General features: G+C 41.1%; 1 protein-coding gene across 3 annotated transcripts in view; it reads left to right on the top strand.

Moving 5' to 3' along the window:
- Positions 1-19,249, top strand: part of DIAPH2 (diaphanous related formin 2) — an 838,844-nt gene that overhangs the window by 530,266 nt on the left and 289,329 nt on the right. The window lies entirely within an intron of this gene.

Genomic DNA, 19,249 nt, shown 5'->3' with positions numbered 1-19,249 from the left:
ATGACAGCGAGATGCCATCCATGGCTCTTGGTAATTAAAAGAGGCATGTTAGGCAGTAGTAGGTGCCTGGCTGCTTTATCATACTGTAACATTGAACAAATTTGATGACTTGACAAAATAGATAAGTCTGTAAGAAAACAACTGTTTCTGTCTAAGGATTTTTGTTTTCATAATTAATTGATGACCTGATAAATGGTTGATTTTTATTTTTAGAAAGGCAGTTCCAGTAAATTAAATTGTAGTACATGATCAAAATTGATATTTCTTATCACCATTAAATACACCCTTTTATTTTATACTCAAATACTTCTTTTTTTAGACTCAGGAACAACACTGCTGCTTAAAAGAGACAAAAAGGAGGTCTTTCTGCTTCCCTTGTGTGTTTCTTCTATTTCTGTCAGCCCAGTGTAGAATTGTTTGGGTGCTGATGGCACACAGTGAAATTAGAAACTTGTGGAATTTCAGGGAGAGTGAGCTCAATGTGCTTTATAACTGCTTGTACTTTTCAGAAAAAGGATGACAAAAATGTCAGAACATTAATCATTCTCAGCAGAGGGAGCTCTGGGATGCACTTCCATGTATATATCGTAATTAAAGGTATTGTTTCCCTTTCCCTGTACACCAATACATAGAGGCTACTCAGTATCAATTGTAGCTGGAGCTGTCTTCAGTGAATATTAAATAAATATTGCATGATGCCGTACTAAGAGAAGAGGTCAGTTAATAGAGCACCCTATTCCCAACAGTGAAGCAAATTTTATGATGAGAAAATATTGACCCAGTTTTCATGTGCTTAAAAAAAAGAGAGAGAGAGAAGAGAAGTAAGAAACAGGTCCAGGTATTGATTAGGCTTTAAGTGATGAAGAATGAATGTAAAGCTTACTTACAAAATTGAAATATGTATTCTTGCTTTTCTTGTTCCCCCTTTAAACAATTTAATTTGTAATTTCATATCACCTGTTTTTTTCTCTCTTTCTCTGTAAGTTATGACTTCAGTGAGTAGTATTTCATGTACTGTAATCTGTAACTATCAGAGCGATTATCTCATGAAGCTGCATTCATATTTACAAAAAGACATGGAAGAAGAGAGTAGTGATACAGTATTCCACAAACTGTTCAAAGCAAAAACATTGCAGAGAAATTTTATTCAGATAAACATGGTAGGCTGATTAAAATGTTAAATTAAAACTTTTTAATTTTAATTTATGTAGTTATTTTGTCTGTAGTCTTTAACTTGATATAAATTTGAACTGTTATTTTAACACATTTTATGGTCTAAAAATGTGAGGAATCATGGAGTCACATCTATCTGAATAGCAGATTTAGTGGAGAAGTTGCTGAAACTAAATGAAAAGAGAGCCTTTGATAGTAGAATTAGATTTGGTTTATTTTAGATTTGCTTTAGAACTCTGCACAGACTTGTTTTTAGATTGGTTGTCCTAGAAATATCAATGCAGCTCCATGTTCAGGAGTATATATATTTTCCCTGTATAATTGTTCAGAAATTTCAGTTTAAAATAGTAATAAAAGCACTCCAGGCAGTATAATTGTCAAGGTTCCTTCCTCACTCTGAATTCTAGGGTACAGATGTGGAGACCTGCATGAAAGACCCCCTAAGCTTATTCTTACCAGCTTAGGTTAAAAACTTCCCCAAGGTGCAAACTTTGCCTTGTCCTTGAACCGTATGCTGCCACCACCAAGCGTGTTAACAAAGAACAGGAAGAGAGCCCACTTGGAGTTGTCTTCCCCCAAAATATCCCCTCAAGCCCTACACCCCTTTTCCTGGGGAAGGCTTGATAAAAATCCTCACCAATTTGTGCAGGTGAACACAGACTCAAAGCCTTGGATCTTAAGAACAATGAAAAATCAATCAGGTTCTTAAAAGAAGAATTTTAATTAAAGAAAAGGTAAAAGAATCACCTCTGTAAAATCAAGATGGTAAATACCTTACAGGGTAAACAGATTCAAAACATAGAGAATCCCTGTAGGCAAAACCTTAAGTTACAAAAAGACACAAAAACAGGAGTATACATTCCATTCAGCACAGCTTATTTTACCGGCCATCTTACAAAAGTAAATCTAACGCATTTCTAGCTAGGTTACTTACTAACTTAACAGAAGTTCTGAAGAGCATTCCTGACCTGGTCCTGGCAAAAGCATCACACAGACAGACAGACCCTTTGTCCCCTCCCCTCCCCCCCTCCAGCTTTGAAAGTATCTTGTCTCCTCATTGGTCATTTTGGGTCAGGTGCCAGCGAGGTTATCTTAGCTTCTTAACCCTTTACAGGTGAGGGTTTTTATAGAGGGATTTAAAATCAAGAGGGATTTGATAGCACTGTATACAGAAAGATGGTTATCCTTCCCTTTATTTTTATGACAATAATTTTAGGGGATTATTTCCTTTTTCAAGTGGTTAATCATTGTTCTTTTGCCTTAATGTGCATAGCAGACAGTACCGCTAGAAATAATGAGGTCTGAGTTGGAACTGTTAGGGTTATAAGGAGTAGACACCTTGCAGAAGCAGACAGACTCTAGGCTATTACTACTTCCACCTTGAGCAGTTTACTTTCTAGATTTTAAGGCCAGAAAGGGACTATTAGGAACATCTAGTCTGTTCTCCTGCATAGTACATGCCAAAGAATGTCAACCAATCAATTCAGCATCAAATCCATAACTTCTGTTTGAGCAGTAGCATATCTTTTTGAAAGGTCTTGATTAAAAGGTGTCAAGTAATGGAGAATCCACCATATCCCTGGGTAATTTGTTCCAAGGATTAATTACCTTCACTGTTAAAAATTGAATCTTATTTCTAGTCTGAATTTGTCTAACCTCAGCTTCCAGCCATAGGATCTCATTATGCCTTTTTCTGCTAGATTAAAGATCTGTGTGCTGTCAGAAATGACTTCCCCATGTTGATACCTGTAGACCATGATCAAGACTCCTCCTAACCTTCTCTTGGATAAACTAAATAGATTAAATTTCTGTACTCTGTACTGTATTTTCTAGGTCTTGAATCATTTTTGTAACTCCTTTTTGAACCTTTCTAATATGTCTACATTCTTTTTGAAGTGTGGAGTTTAGAACTGAACACATTATCCCAGTAATAGTCTCACTAATGCCATATGCAGAGGCCTAATACCACAGCTCTACTTGTACTTGATATTCCTGTGTCTCATTGGCCCTATTAGTTACAGCATCATATTCAGTTAGCTACCATGACCTTAAGTCCTTTTCAGAGTCACTGCTTTCCAAGATATAGTCCCATCTTATAAGTGAGACTTCGATTTTTTGGTCCTAGATTTATAGAACTTCTTTTCCTTTCTTTTTTCCAGAGTCCTTTGCTTTACATAATGTTTATAGCGCCATTGTATACAGCGCCATTTATTAGCAGCCTGCTATAGTATAGCTACTATATAGCTTACATCTCCTCAAGCAGGGAGAAGGCTGCAGCCACTACACAGTCCCTCTGGCCTTCTTCATTTTTGGTGGTTAATCATCCCAACATTTTGAGAGCCAACCAAACCCAGGTTATTCCAGTACCTACCATTTTGTTTTTATTAACATATTTTCCCATGCCTAATAGTTTTTGAATGGTCCAAACTAGATGCGAGCTGCACTTAAAATTTAGCTCAACATACATCTGTCAGGCAGGGGTATGAGAGAAACACAGCCCTGATGCCATAGCTATGGCAACCTAACCCCCCCACCGCCCCCTGTAGATGCGGGTATGTCAGTGGAAGAATGCTTCTATGGCCATAGCTAACTTTGCTAGGGACAGCGGAGTATTAACGCCTAGGCCAACAAATTTGCAGGGGCGGCAAATTTATAATAGCAGCCAGAGGCTGCTTCCTCTGGTGCTGGTTTGCACCCTCTCCCCCCAGCCCTGCCCCAACTCCACCCCTTCCCCGCCCCCTCCCTGCCCCTTTTGGTCCCCTTCCCCAAATCCCTTGCCTCTCCTCTGCCGCCGCCTCCTCTCCTGAGTGCACTGCATTCCGCCCCTTCCCCCCTCCTTTGCAAACCTGTTTCACGCACAAGTACTGGCAGGGAGCCGGGAGAAGCAGGTCCCGGCACCGCGCTCAGGGGAGGAGGTGGTGGCAGAGCGGAGGCGAGCTGAGGGGGGGGAGGGGCAGCAATTACTTCTGGGCCTAGGAGTGGCAAAATCATTAATCTGCCACTGGCTAGGGCAGGTAACAATTGTACACCAACATAAAAGTCCTTCTGTCTGGCTGCATCTACATTACAGGGTTATGCTGGTATAGTCTCTGTGGTGTAGAGACAACCTTAGGCTTTTTAAGTTCATATTCATTGTTGTGAGGGGAGTGTGGAAGGGGAAGTTTAATCCTTAGTTGCTCTCACTGTATGGGCAAAGGCAGTTTTCCGCAAGGCTTGTTAAAAAGATAGCACTATATCTGATTACATTGTGAAGGCAGTTCTTGGAAAAAGTAAGGCAAATTTATTTATTAACCATTAAAGCAAATGCAGATTATTGTATTATGCAGGAAAAATTCAAAGATGCATGCTGCCCCCCTTCCCCTGAAAAGCACAATCTCTTGTTTTCAGTGCCTTTTTCTTATCATCGATCAGTGAGGGGGTTGTTTTGTTTGCGGGGATTGGAATTTGTTTCAGTGAGACATTCACAATAACATTCATGTATGTTGTCCCAGATGATTGGCAAAGTCTCTTCTGCCTTGGGACATTGTTGATTAATCCAGCCATCAAGGGCCTAGTGGTAAAATCTGCAGCTGGCAGAGACAAGACTGGTAGTACTTGCAGGACCAGTTTCTTCCTGTTATAATAATTATACCAGGGAGGACTTTGTCCTGTAATAAAGAAACCATCTGATACCATGTCTAGATCTTGGAATACTTTTGACCAAAGGTTTGCTAGTTCACATTGCTTGTAGCTTGTACTAGGAATTTCCTATTCTTTGTGGGCAAATCACTGTTTACCTTTTGGAAGGAGATGTGCTCATTTGTCCACAGAGAGAAGCAAGATATAGTTAAAAGGCCGATGGTTTCACACCATTACCGTTGACTTTTTAACTATATCTTGACTAATCAGACACGAGGTGCAAGTTAGTGAGAAAAGAGCCGGAACAGCTATTTCTAATAGTGATGCTTGGTTTACTCACCTTACTATATTGCATTAAATCCACCTTTGACAAGTTATTTTTTTACTCTTTTATAAAGAGAAAAGATGGTCAAAATTTTTAATGCCAGGTCCAGCAAGTATTCTCACTAAATGCAAGTAGTAGTCATAAGAAATAATGTAATAAATATGCAGCATTATTGTAGCTATCTTTTGTTGGACCAACTTCTGTTGGTGAGAGAGATAAGTTCTCTCACCAACAGAAGTTGGTCCAATAAAAGATATTTCCTCACACACCTTGTCTCTCTCAAGGCAGTAAATAGACTGTTGAAGTTGGGCTTGCTATCTTTATTTGGAGTCAGGGAACTGAGTTGGGAACTCAGCCTTATTTTTTCCACTCGTTGTCATTTATCTTCCCCTCTCCCCCCCGCCCGTATTGAAAAAAAAAGTTATAAAATAAACCTGTTATTTTCTTCATCCTAATCTACATCTATACTCTTCATAGAATTTCTTAATGTCAGTTTTCCTCTTTACCTGCTAGTAAAACCTTTCAATAAAAAGTGGTGTTGTTATGCTTACATAATGGGTGCATGTTGATGGGGTGGGGCGGAATTTTTTCTCTGGTTGTCTTTAAGATCATTGCCTCTCTGACATTCAGAAAACCTCAATAAATAATTACTGCCACTCCAGGCAGGGAAACCCAGTGCCAGGCTTTCTATTTTTGAGAGAGAGAGAGAGACTGGACTGGGTGTGTAGGAAAAGAAGTCACATCAATGAGAGTAGAGAAGGAAGGCTACGAATAGCAGTTTGACAACTTTAGAACAAACTGATGGTTTGGATTTTGTGGGTTAGCTTCCTCACACAGCTGTGTTACTGCACATGTGTCCTGACGTACAACTAACTTACTGGTAGTTGCTTCAGCTGTGGACCTATCTTGAGCGGAGACTGTACATTTTGATACTGTGTGGTGGTTTTGTGATGTACACAAATGAAGACTAGGCTGAAATAACCAACCTCATTTGCACTGACAACCTACTTGCTAGGATTTGAGTTGAAAGGTTCATGCATTTAAGTCATTCTGCCATATTTTTGATACTTTTGAAGAATTGTATGTGGTGATATGTAGTATATAATAGTGTATGTGGTATGCAATAATGAGAAGAGAATTTTATTTCTTAAAAAATCTAGTTATGTTGTAAGTAATGAACCTAATGAGATGTATCCAGAATGCAGCTCTCTTTTAATTTACGTATTTTTAAATCAATGAAGCCTTTCTTGTTTTATCTGTGGGTGGTTTCTATATTTCTAGTCACTGATACTGCATCTGTCACAGTATTAACTGAACACTAGACAAAAAACATTGTCACATACACAAATCACAAAGTTTTGGTGCTGCCTTTCAGTTTTCTCCATCCTGCCTACAAGTGATTACAGATCTATTTTTTATTAATATTGTCAGAGGAAGCTTGTAATTATGGGAATTATATTGCAAAGAGATGTCTTGAAAGGATTCTTGAAGGTGGTGATATCAGTAGCTCTAATGTCTCTCAGGAGGAATTCTATATTTGTGTTCTCGATGCTAGAAATGCTGTGTGCCTGGATCCCACTAGTCTCATTTATACTGTGGGCAGTTCAATGGTTCATGATAAATAAAGCAGTCATGGTTGTAAAATGAGAGGGAGGGGAAGTGTCAATCTGTGAGAGTAGCCTAGACCATCTCATTGAGGGCCCAGTTAATCTGTGAAGGACCTTGAATTTGATCCATTATTGCATATGGAGATATTGTAGCAAGCAGAGCACATGGGGAATGTGTTTGCAATTGGCCTGAGTAGCTCTTCAGGTATTCTGTGACATGTTGTGTCATATGAAGCTTTAAGGCCACTACATTGATTCCAAGATACAGAGCCTTGAACTAGTCAGGCCTGGCGTTCACAAATGCAGGTCTGTGTTCAATAGCATGACGTGTACAATCTCCTACCCTGGCACAGACTGGAAAAAGGATTTTGTAGTGGGTGCTGCTACTGTTTTTAGTTTGGTATGTAATATTAGCAGAGTGTGAGGAATCTGAGAACTCTGTGTGCTATCTTAATGATTTAAGGATTAGATACACTCTGTTGAAGGCTGGTATAATGGTGGTTGTCTGTCTTTGAGGTGTTTCCCTATGACCATTAACTTCCTCCTTTCCAGAGTTTATTTGGATTTGGTGCATCAAAAGAAAAGCTGACCCATTAAGAGAGATCCAGGTCCCATACTTCCCTGTTACAATTTCAGCCTAGAACAGGAGAATTCTGGTGCTATTAGCTCTTAAGATTTATGGGAGCTGTAGGCCTGATAGTGAGGGATGTTGGAAGAGAATCTGTATATAAGAACTTTTATTTTGTCCAGTGTGGAAAACTTGAAAGGAATAAGATCCGTGGTTAAGTCTCTCAAGCTGAAGGGTCTGGGAAGAGGCCTACATGGACAGCTGGGTAAAGTAGCCCAAGGAAGGGGTGAAATTTAACTAAACAATCTCAACTAAACGTTGTCATAGCCTGAGAAGGGAATCTGGGGACTGTTGCAGAGTATAGGAAGTAGCACTGAGGAAACAAGAAGTGGATGGCCTAGATAGCTTATTCTGAGTTCTCCCTCTTGAGGGGGAAGATATCTTTACTGCAATGTAAGCAAAGGGTTAGTAGAATTTGAGTTAGCAGACCCTGACTTTGTTAATCTAGGTCTTGAGTGTCTACACTCATCTGTACTCTCAGGTTAGGATTTGCTGAACCCTGCCTCCCAACCTGGGGCTCCAGTGGCTATACTACATTATGCAAGTCTGAATCAAACCACCCATATCCCAGAATTCCTCATGCCTTGAGATAAACAACTCCTTCTCTTTTTAATCCTTGATTACTCAAGTACACTCAGTAACCCGTTGTACACTAGTTGATCTTTGTGTCTACTTAAGTGGTTCTTAAGTGGTGCAGGAACCTTGCTGTTACTGCTGTCCCCAGACCACTTTTGCACAAAGGTTCTGTAAGTCCATTCTCCACTGCATGAGATTGTCCTCTGAGGGCTTACTAATTAATTGTCCACCCATAAAATTAAAAGATCAAGGCATCTAAGAGCCCTGGGAGGGTCTGCAGAATCAGAGATGTTTTGGGGAAACAAGGAAACTTTGAAGATGCACAAAAGAGAGTGGAAAATAATTATCCCATTGCAAAGAAATGGACATATAGGCAAAATTCCTTTCATGTAATGTACCAGAGCAGTGATTTGTTATTTCTCTTTATTCTGATTTTCAAAAAGAGATGACATTTGCCAAAACAAAATACTATTTAAACAAAATTAAAACTTCCAGCATTTGGGTTTTTGCAATTTTTTGACGCCAATGACATAATTTCTGGCATTCAGCCATATGTCCAGGTCACCATTACTTAAGGTAGTGATAGTAAGCCTTGTTGTGTGGTAATAACAGCTGTATTCACAACATGAGTTTTGTTGGTTCCTCGCATAACCTGTCTTGAGTGTAATTGTTGTACCAATAAAATAAAAACCAGCAGGATCTTATTAAAGGGAAAAAGGCAAAATACCACATTTATTGTGAATACAGAAAGAATCATAGAAAGCAGTTAGTTCTAGTTATAACATTCCATTCAATCTCATATTTATTCACACATTCATTCATACAAACACACACACACACACACACAGGTTCTGCAAGGTTGTTATCATAGTTACCAGCCTTAGAGTTGCTCATGCCAAGCCACTGGCCAGGTGGCCTGGACATGAGGAGGGAGCAGGGCCTTGTCAGATGCTCATCTGATGCTCCTGGAAGTTGGTTTGCAGAATCAGACCCCCCAAAATTCTCACTTTTTAGAGTCTATTTTTTATAGGAATTTCTTCCTATGCCAGTCTATGGGAATTGCTTCATCATGCTGTTGCTGAATCAATCAGCAGATAGCACATTCCTGACGGCTCCAAGATGTTATCTTGTTCTTTGGTTCTCCCATTCTTGAGGCTGTTGGGTGGATTCCAGTCTGCCCTCCGGGGGTCCTCTGGTTATTTCCACTTGACGCCTTCTTCAGCCGATGGACACTGGATTCTTAGGCTGGCACCTCCCTGATCATTCAGTTATTATCCACACCAAGCATCCATCCACATACATCCTCTATCTCTATTTTAATCACAATTGTTAATACAACAAAAGGGTGGGGAGTCTCTGGGTGCTGTTTCTGTTGTTAGAGTATTGCTTTGAGTCTCTCTCTCTGTGAATTGCTTTGAGAACAGACTCTGTCTTAGAATGTACTAACACAATTAGCAGCTTGCAAGTTTCACACATAGAGGGAGAGAAACAGTACCAAAAACCAAGAGACTTCTTAATTAGTAATACCCTGGAATTTAAACTATGGGGAATCAAACTCATTTGTGATTTTAATACAGAACTTCTTTAATATGATCCAACATAATGAGATCCATTTGAGAAACGACGTGTTACCTTCTTTAAACGTTTTTGGCAATATGTGAAATGTCCACTCTGCATTAAACTGATAGGATGACTCCTATCAGAGAGTTATTTCATGTAGTCATCCAACTTGGCACTGGAGAAAACCATGTACTGGGAGGCAAAAACTACTGATTGTCTGCCAGCTAAACATTTTCTCCAGCATGAGGGCTCAGAGTGACTGAGCAGCCAGGCATCGTTAAGACACGGACAAGGAATGCTGACAGAATGTTAATGGCATTAACATACTGTCATCTGTTAGAACCTGTAATCACCTTATAGCTTATTATGGAAAAAATAATTGACTTAAAGAAATGTCATTTCAGAGAAGCACATACTCTTTTTCAGGCAGATTGAAATATGGGGTGTCCGTTGTTTCATAAGTGTGATGGGGTACCACCTGACATACTGGGATACCGCTGAGCCCTCCTGTTTCACCAGCCTGGGCTCCCTTACACTGTCCTGTTGAGCCAGGCCCTCAAGCCTCCTCCAGCACACACACAGTTAGGGACACACCCAGTCGCAGAAAGACAGACACTGAAATCAGCACTGCATGGGAGGGTTTCAGCTAGGGAATTGCCCAGCACTCAAGTGCATACCCCCTCTGGAGTCTAAACCTAAAATTATATTGTCTTGTGCTGCACAGAGAACTATACAGTGGAAGCTCATGAAATTTGCCCCCTCCCTCAATGTGGAAAACAGTATGCACAGCTTTTGTCGTCCTCCCCCGCAGTTATGAATTCCACAGACTGGTTGTAGAGAAAACAAAAACCGGTTTATTAGCTACAAAAGATAGATTTTAAGTGATTATAAAGGATAGCAAACAGATCAAAGCAGGTTACCCAGCAAATAAAACAAAAAGCAATATAAGCTTAAAATACTAAAGAAACTGGCTACAAGTAGTAATTTCTCACCCTAAATGTTGTTTTAGGTAGATTGCAGAGGTTCTTGAAGGCAAACTGTTCTTGCTTGCACCTGAAAACTCCAGGTATTTCTTTAACAGGCTAGATACCTTTCCAGCCTGGGCTCATTCCTTCTACACTCCCTCCCCTCCAACCCTTTGTTTCTTAGGGCTTGTCTACACTGGCAATGTACAGCGCTGCAACTTTCTCGCTTCGGGGTGTGAAAAACCACGCCCCTGAGCTCAGCAAGTTTCAGCATTGTAAAGCACCAGTGTAGACCGTGCACCAGCACTGGGAGCCGCACCTCTTGTGGAGGTGGTTTTTTTAGAGCGGTGGGAGAGCTCTCTCCCAGCACTCTGCTGCAACCACACAAGCCGTGTTAAAGCACTGCCAGCGTAGACTAGCCCTTAGATGTCACAGCAGTCATGTTGGGTGGGGGTTCAGTGAAGAATGACCACTGATTATGTCACTCCCCTGCCTGAAATAGGATTTATATATGGTGGGAATCCTTTGTTTTCCAGGGTGATTTCCTCTCCTCCCCCAGTGGAAAAATACTGGTATTCTATCATGGAGTCCAGTACCAGGGACATAATCACATGACCCTGCAGTGTCAAAGCAGCCATGAGTCAGAGGTTGTTTGTAGCACCCCAAGAAAGCTTCTGAGGGAGGTGGGAGATTAGCATTTTCAAAGACCAAATGGTCCATTGACTTGTTCCCAGTTAGCCTGCCACACTGATTGCATTCTGTCTGGTGTGCGTTCCCCAGATGCAAACACTTTTGTATTACAGATGTATAGTCTATAGTCCTAACTTTAGATACAAAAATGATACATTCTTACAAATAGGATAATCCTATTCAGTAAACCATAACCTTGTCAGCGATACCTCACATGACCTATATTGCATAAAATACTTTGATTATGACACAATCATATCATTATATTACTATGAAAAAATATGGGATGCAGTGTCAGATGTCATTTCAGAGGAGCCCATTCTCTTTTACAGGCAGATTGAAATCTGGGGTGTGCAGTGCTTCGTGATTGTCTGTATTAAATTCTGATCTCGTTCTGAACTACGGTCTTTTCAGAAATAAGCGAGATGAGGCAGTTAGGTACTTCTGTGACCCCCATTTCTGAAGTTGAGTTTATTTTAAACTTGCATTTCTGATATGGAGGCACCCCTTAGTACCTGGAGGTGGAGGGGGTAATTGAAATAGCTCCAATTGTAGGTCTTTTTAATAAGTTAATGACAAAAGGATTATACATGAGCTTTTAGTTTATAGTATTTATCCAAAGATCTTTCCAGTAGCAGTCTACAAAGGTGACATTTTAAAATATGTTGATTGAAAAGCAAGTTCTGACCTACAATGTGTCTTTGGGAAAATCACTGCTAGTTATCCAGAGAGAAGCATTCTCTTTATAGTGCCCAATGAAAAGAGAATTTCTTATTGACGTTCATATGGGTTGTGTGAGTCTAATTGCCTGTGAACAATACTGAAAAATACCCTGCAACAGATCTTCGGTGGAAAGGATGAAAATCTTCATAATTATAGAATTTTTTTCAGACCTATTTGTTCTAAAACCTAGTTCTCTCATTTTAAAAAAATGAAACAAATAGCTTTCAGAATTCCCTTAAGTAGGGAGCAAAATTCTAATGGGAGTTTAAAAGTAGCTACTCACTGTTACCATGTACACTTCAAAGTTCTGTGGCGATTAACATTGCAACAGAAAAGAGTGGCTTGTAGACATAACACTGGTGTCTTGTTATTCTGGTATAAATCCTGTGGTTTTGTTTGTTTTGTTTTTTTAAAGAGAGAGAAGAGAGACCCACTCAATATTTTTCATATGTTATTCCTTTAGTGTTGGGCTTTGATTTAAAATGCGGGTATTGAGACCTTTCTCTTGACAAATTCTGCTTACATCTAGAAAGCATAGATACAGCCTCCAAGAAGCGTATGTATTAGGATCTGTTACATCAGGGAATTAAGTCTTGTTCAGAGAGGTTTGCCAGTGCATGGAAGGAAAGTGATACAGGATTGATGCCTTTAAAATTTAGCCTAGGAGATCACAGAATATGAGCTGTCCTTCATAAGAGTTACTTAAGAAATTGATACTCAAACAATGCTGTTAAGTGTTCTCTTGCCATTAGTCACAATGAAAAGTAGGACTTCCTTGCCATGCCAGTATAGGGAAAACTAAACAAATAATGCTACTAATGTCACGTATTGTCGATATTGCATGGAAATTAAAGAAATTTAACATCAACTGTGGTTGAAAATTGCCATTTTTCCTAACAGGGGAAAGTAATGTGAGCCAAATTCTGCCCTCTGTGAAGCCCCATACAAGTGCATTGAAGTCAATGACTCCTGTGATCTCTTGATTTCAGTGGATTTTATAGGGTTTAAATGATGGTAGAATTTGGCCCAGAATAAGGAATGCCACCTTTGAAAAAATTTCGAAGTTGTTGAAACCATCCTGAAGAAATGATGAACACTGTCACCACACTGTAATTAGTATTTATTAGGAATGTTGGTAGTGTAGCATTTAAGGAGGATGTTCTTTTTGATACTGTGTTTCTGGGCTAAGCATTAATTTTGTATCTTTTTTTATAATAGCTTAGTGTGAGTTCAGTTCTATCTACTGAATAAAATGTTCTATTTAGTTTGGATGCCTCTTGAGAATAACTTATATAAAAGTTGAGAAATAGAAAGTAATTATATTGTTTTCCAAATTTCTGTGGTATGTAGCTGAGGAAAGTTTGCCCCCTTTAACTAAGGTCAACGGGCAAATACAGAAAAGTCAGCCTTCATATGCTGCTGAAACTTTAGTATGTCATAGTATTTCATGGAAATATGGAAAAGCTTGCAATAAAACTCAAATATTAATTTTGTAATGTAGACTTTCCATGTTCTCATTTTTTCTCTTGTTTATCCTGCTTTTGAAGTTTCTAACGGCAGGGAAAGGAAGTTGACCAGGTTTATAGAAAGGAAGTCTTGTTCACAGCTCCTTAGCCTCTTTGCTTCCTGGTAGGTGAAGACTTGATGACTGTCTTTCTCACAGGATGGGAGAAGAGGGAAATAGAAAGTTACTAATTGGTCATTCTATTTGCTATATGTCCCTCTTCTCCCATCCTGAGAGAAAGACAGTCATCAAGTCTTGATCACATATAATTAAAAATTCTTTGTTGACATCTTCTCACCAAAACAGATAACGGGAAGGGAAAACATTTAATAGCAACAACGAAAAATATGGCATTACTATTAGGACTGTGCCAATATGTTTCTTGGCCCTATCTCCTCAGGATAGCTATTTAATTTCATTATCCTAATCCTATAAGAGAGGAGCATTGCAGGTGGAGATTGGATGTGAATTTAATTAGCTCTGAAGTTCTTGCTACTCTCATGCTTCACCTCTGATTAGATTAATTTAGTTGTTCTGCTCAGCTGAGTAGGTGACTGGAGTAACAAAAGAGGACGTAGGCAGGGAATCACTGATTGGGAAGTGTAGCAGCCAGGAGTTAGGAGTGTGGTTGGGTGAGAATGAGAAGCAACTAGGAGACATGGTGGGGACAAAGATATGCTGTTAGAGGGAGTCAGTCATGGAACAGAAGGGGGTTGAAGAAAGAAAAACAAACAAAAAGTTAAAGTATGAATGAATGAGAATGAAGAAACCAAACAAGACAGATGAAATAGGGTATTTTGGTATTGTCTTTCTATATTTTCCAGTAATCTGATATTGCCAGGACAGCAGGGGGTGGAGGGAATAGTTACAGAATTCATTTGTAACTCGATATAAATGACAAAGTGAGTACTAAAAGACTATACTGAAAGATACCAACCATAAAAATTCTTCTTTTTTGAGTGAAGTCCCTTTGTGTATTCCACATGTGGGATACACATGCACACCATTCACCTGAGCCTGGACTTTTTTGCAAGCAATGTACATTGGCCCACACATGCGCCATAGCTGTCCATGTGCTTTCAGCTGAGGGCCATTGCCTCTCCAGTTGCTTCTTACCACCACATGGTCTACGTTGGAATCTTTCATGTCCTCAGCTCCTTTTTACTGCATCATTCCTGTAAGAATTGTACATAGTAAGTTTTTAGTAGTTTTAAATAGTATAGTGTAGCATAAATTATTAGATAGCTTTTTTGTTTTCCACCACCCGGGGACTTTTTCCCTGAGAAGCCTGGGAAATGTCCAGGGTCCCTGCATTCAAAAACTGTGAATGACCAATACTGTGGGTGACCAATATCAACACTGTCTGGGTGAGGCTCCCGTTTCTGCCAAGTGCAGCATCTTCCACTTCTCCCACCCCTCTGAACTCATGGATCAGGATCAGGAACTGAAACTCAGAAAACAGCTCATGAAGAAGACAGTGGAAGCCCCAATGAGATCTGGGCCCCCATACATCAGCCTTGAAAAGTGGACAGCACCCCTCAAAGCACAATCTTGGGAACAGAGGCTAATTCTGTTAAGCCTAAAGAGAAGGCTTTGCAGGGCAGTAAGAGGCACTCTCATAGACATAAGGACAAATTATCTATGTGCATGGCACACCCCAAAAGAAGGGAAGAGCCAGCACACACGGGTACTAAAGTCTAAGGCTGACTAAATTTTCACAGATCCGATGATTCCAACACCAGTTCCAGTGGTGAAGATGTGAGAAAGACAGCTCCTGGTACTTCCATCCACTTTGGGAACCGGGGCAGTACCCATAGTGACACCAGTGGACTCTACTTGTGCTTTAGGAATGTCTGAGACATATGTCTTCCCAGAAGACATTTTGCTCTCCGCATTGACTGCTCTTATTGGGTCTGTCTATATTCCAGTAGGTTGTAACACCAGCGGAAGAGTCTATCAGAGATTAAGTCATTCCCCCATTCCACCCACTTGCCTTAAATCACAACCATTGGTACCATCAGTACTACTGGTGATCAGAGATCTAGCTGTCTTCTCTTCTGATGATCTGGAGGCTCCGCAGGATTCTGCGACCTCAGACATAAGCCCTAGAAAGTCAGGGATTCCAACCGGACATGACTGGCCAATGGACAGGTGGTACCGTATGCCATGGGCTTCCCTCTGCTGGTGGATCGAACATATTGGCAATATTGGAAACCGTGGGAGCTCTGTGCCAGGACCCCCTCCCCCCCCCCCCCGATCTATGCATCTGTTCTGCTTGCCATTGCCCACCCATATACAACTGGCCCTGTTGGAGTATTCAGAGGAAGAAGGTGAACTGGTTGCGATGGTTCTCACAGTTTTGGGAGCAATCTCATCACCGAAGAAGGTGGTCACTATCTTTTTCATGTCTGTCAGATGACTTTAAATAATACCAAGAGCTCATGCACAAGGAAGTGGCAGAGCTACAAATGGAGCTAGAGAAAAGTTGCCCTCTCCATCAACAACCCAGCAAAGGTGGTATTTAGCACACGCCTGCTTGTTGTACTTCTGCCCCTAAGATGGCCAAGAAGTGCTACTTTGTCCCATCCAAGAGGAGGAAAATTCTTGTATCTCACCTTCTGCCAAACTCCCTGGTAGTGCAGGCAACTACAGAGCAGTCCAAGAAACAGAACCCAAAGGCTACTCCATCTGATAAGGGACACAAGAGGCTTCATCTGAGAAGAAAGGTTGTCTCTTCCCCGTCCCTGTAATTCAGGATCTCTAATTATCAGGCTCTCTGGGCCAAATAAGATTCCATCCATTCTAGAGTTTAAGGACAAGCTCCCTAAAGAGGATAGAACCTGCTTCCATGCCTTGTGGATGAGGGCAAATTGGTGGCCGAAACTTCACTCCAAGCCATAGCTCTGGCTATTGGGAGATGGCTGTGGCCATTTTTATGAGGAGACTCTTGTGGTTGCAAACCTCAGGTTTCCCTAGAGAGGTGCAGAGTACCATCCAAGATCTACCCTTTAATACTATCAATACATTCCATGAGACAATGGAGGAGTTTCTCCACTCCTCAAAGACTTAATAACAACTCTTCATTCGCTGGACATTTATACCCTTGTCCCCAAGAAGAAGCATTGTAGACAGGGGTATAGAGGAAGATCACCACCTCAGTCCTTTTATCATCAGCATCCTGAGGAGCCACCACACGAGAGACAGAGGGTATACAGACCCAGGAACCCAGCCTCTGCAACATCCATTCATCCTGTAACCCCCAAGTGAAGAGTTTCTTGTCATGGGGCTGTCGAGACCCACATCCCTTTATTGGTGCCTTTTCATTCCCCTAATCAGATGTTTGGAGGCTGTCTTATCCAATTTGTCAAAGAAAGGAGGGCCCTAACTACAGACAAATGAGTATTAGAGGTTTTGACAGCTACCTAATAGAGTTTCTGACAACTCCTTCCTGCCAATCCCCTTCCCAATTCGTATTCAGGGACCACTCTCATGAGGAGATTTTATGACAGGCAGTGAACTTGCTGATCCCCAGAGGAGCCATAGAAAAGGTTCCAGCTCAACACTATAGGGATTCTATTCTCCTTATTTCTTGATCCCCAGATGGAGGCCAGTTCTCAAGCTATGTCAGTTAAACAAGTTTATCCACAAATTAAAATCTGCATGATATCCTTGGCATCAATAATTTCCTCATTAGAGTGGGGCACATGGTTTATGCCTCTTGACATGAAAGATGCATATTTTCTTATAGATATCCATCCAGCCCACAGGAGTTTCCTCAGGTTCCTCTTCAACCAAGACCATTACCAATTCAGAGGCCTTCCCTTTGGTCTGGCCACAGCGCCCAGGGCGTTTACAGAATTTTTTTTTTCAGTGGTGTCTATTGCATGACGAGAAGGTTTTAGTCTTCCTGTACCTCAACAACTGTCTTCTCCTAGGCAACACCTGCAAGGCGTTTCATAGGGCAACTCAGGTTCTGTACGGCCTTTTACCTTCCCTAGGTTACTGCGTCAACAAAAAAAAAAAAATCCATGTTGACCCCCACAAGGTCATGGGGTGATATTAGACTTGACTGCAGCAACAGCAGTATCTCTACCTCCCAAAAGGTTTCAGGCCATAAGCGTAATCATACGGCAGGTCACTGTCAGAGCCAGGATGTCAGTGAGAACTTGCCTTTCCCTCCTTGGCAGCTATGTTGGTGGGAAAAGCCCTCCTGCTGACATAGTGCTGTCCACACCAGCCCTTATGTTAAAGTAACTTATGTCTCTTGGGGGGTGTTTTTTCACACCCCTGAGCGACATAAGTTGTACTGACAAAAGTGGTAGAGTAGACAAGCCCTTAGATAAACAAGCAAGGGGGAATGAGCTCTCTCTCTTTGTGCTTAGAGGCAGTCACCCTCTGGAATTGGTGTATCAAGCATCACATAACCTTATCAGCAGCATACTTACCAAAATTGCCTAGCAGATACTTTTGCAAGAGGGAGTAATCACAAGAGGGAGATTAATGATTCAGTTCTCACCGACGTCTTCATTTAGTGGGAATTGCCAGCCTTTCTCCTCACAAGCAAACAGGAAGCTTCCTTTGTACTGCACCAGAGTAGCTCTGGGCAGATTGGGAGATACCCTCCTGATGTTGTGAAAGGTCGCCTGGGGTATGCTTTCCCTCCAGTTCCTTTGATAGTAAAGGTTCAATGGAAGATTTGCCAAGACAGAGCTTGACTCATCCTCATCACACCCAACTGATTGAGGCTGTTCTGCTTCACAGATCTGTGGAAGATCTCAGTGCAACCATCCATGAACATCCCCACTTGCCGGACCTTCTGAAGCAACACAGGAGCATGGTTTCACAAACCAATTCAGGACCACTGCAACTAAGAGCCCAGTTTTTAGAGAGAATCGGAGACAGAGTGCTCATGTTCCAACAGGATGCAAAGTATAAAAGATTCTACAAGAAGATGTTTCTCAGTTAAATGGAAGCATATCTCCACTTGGGCTCATCAACACAATTTGTCTCTGGACTCCACTGGATATGTTACATTATCTATGTACCCTTAAGTCTTTAGGTCTTGTATTCAGTTCCCTGCAGCTACATTTAGCAGCAATCAGCACTTTGCATCGACCAGTGGATAACCATACCATCTTCACGCATCCTGTCCCAACAAGATGTTTGAAGGGGATTCTGAGATCCTTTTTGCCTGTGGTGGTGATTGCACCTCAGTGGGACCTTTGTTTTGTTCTGTGGTATCTAAGACTCCCTTTGAGCTGCTGGCCACATGCTCTATGACTCATCTGTCCATGAAGCTATAATGTTGGCCAGAAGAATCAGTGAACTGGCAGTGCTTAAATCGGGTCCGCCATACAGGAAAGGTCTGACTACACTTCCTCCCCAGATTCATACCCAAGGTAGCTTCTGAGTTTCATGAGTCAGGTCATCCGCTTATCTGTATTTTTTCCTAAACTACATGCCTCAGAAGAGGAAAGAAGACTGCATTTTCTGGACATGAGGAAGGCTTTGGCCTTTTATCTGCCAAGAATAAAGATTTTTAGAAAGACTCCTAAATTTTTTGTTTCTATGAGAGTGATCAAGAGTTCAACTTATGTTGGTGCAGAGACTTCTGAACCGGATCTTGGATTATATTATCACCAACAATCTGGCATCCCCGCTGCCCCTCTCTTTGTGCCATCAGTTGAGAGCACAAGGAGAGAGCTACAGAGCATGTGTGGGCCAAGCAGTACTGCTTGCAAAAAAATTCCAGACTTAGGTGCATGGTGCACATTCATATCCCATGCGTGGAATATAGATAGGGACCACACATCTCAAAGAACCTCCAATTATGGATAAATAACCTCCATTAACACACACTTTTTTCTATGCATTACTTGA

This window comes from Caretta caretta, chromosome 9 (genome assembly GCF_965140235.1).
Source record: "Caretta caretta isolate rCarCar2 chromosome 9, rCarCar1.hap1, whole genome shotgun sequence".
In the NCBI taxonomy this organism is placed as follows: domain Eukaryota; kingdom Metazoa; phylum Chordata; order Testudines; family Cheloniidae; genus Caretta; species Caretta caretta.
The sequence above is the reverse complement of the archived record's forward strand: the minus strand, read 5'-3'. Positions and strand labels throughout refer to the sequence as shown.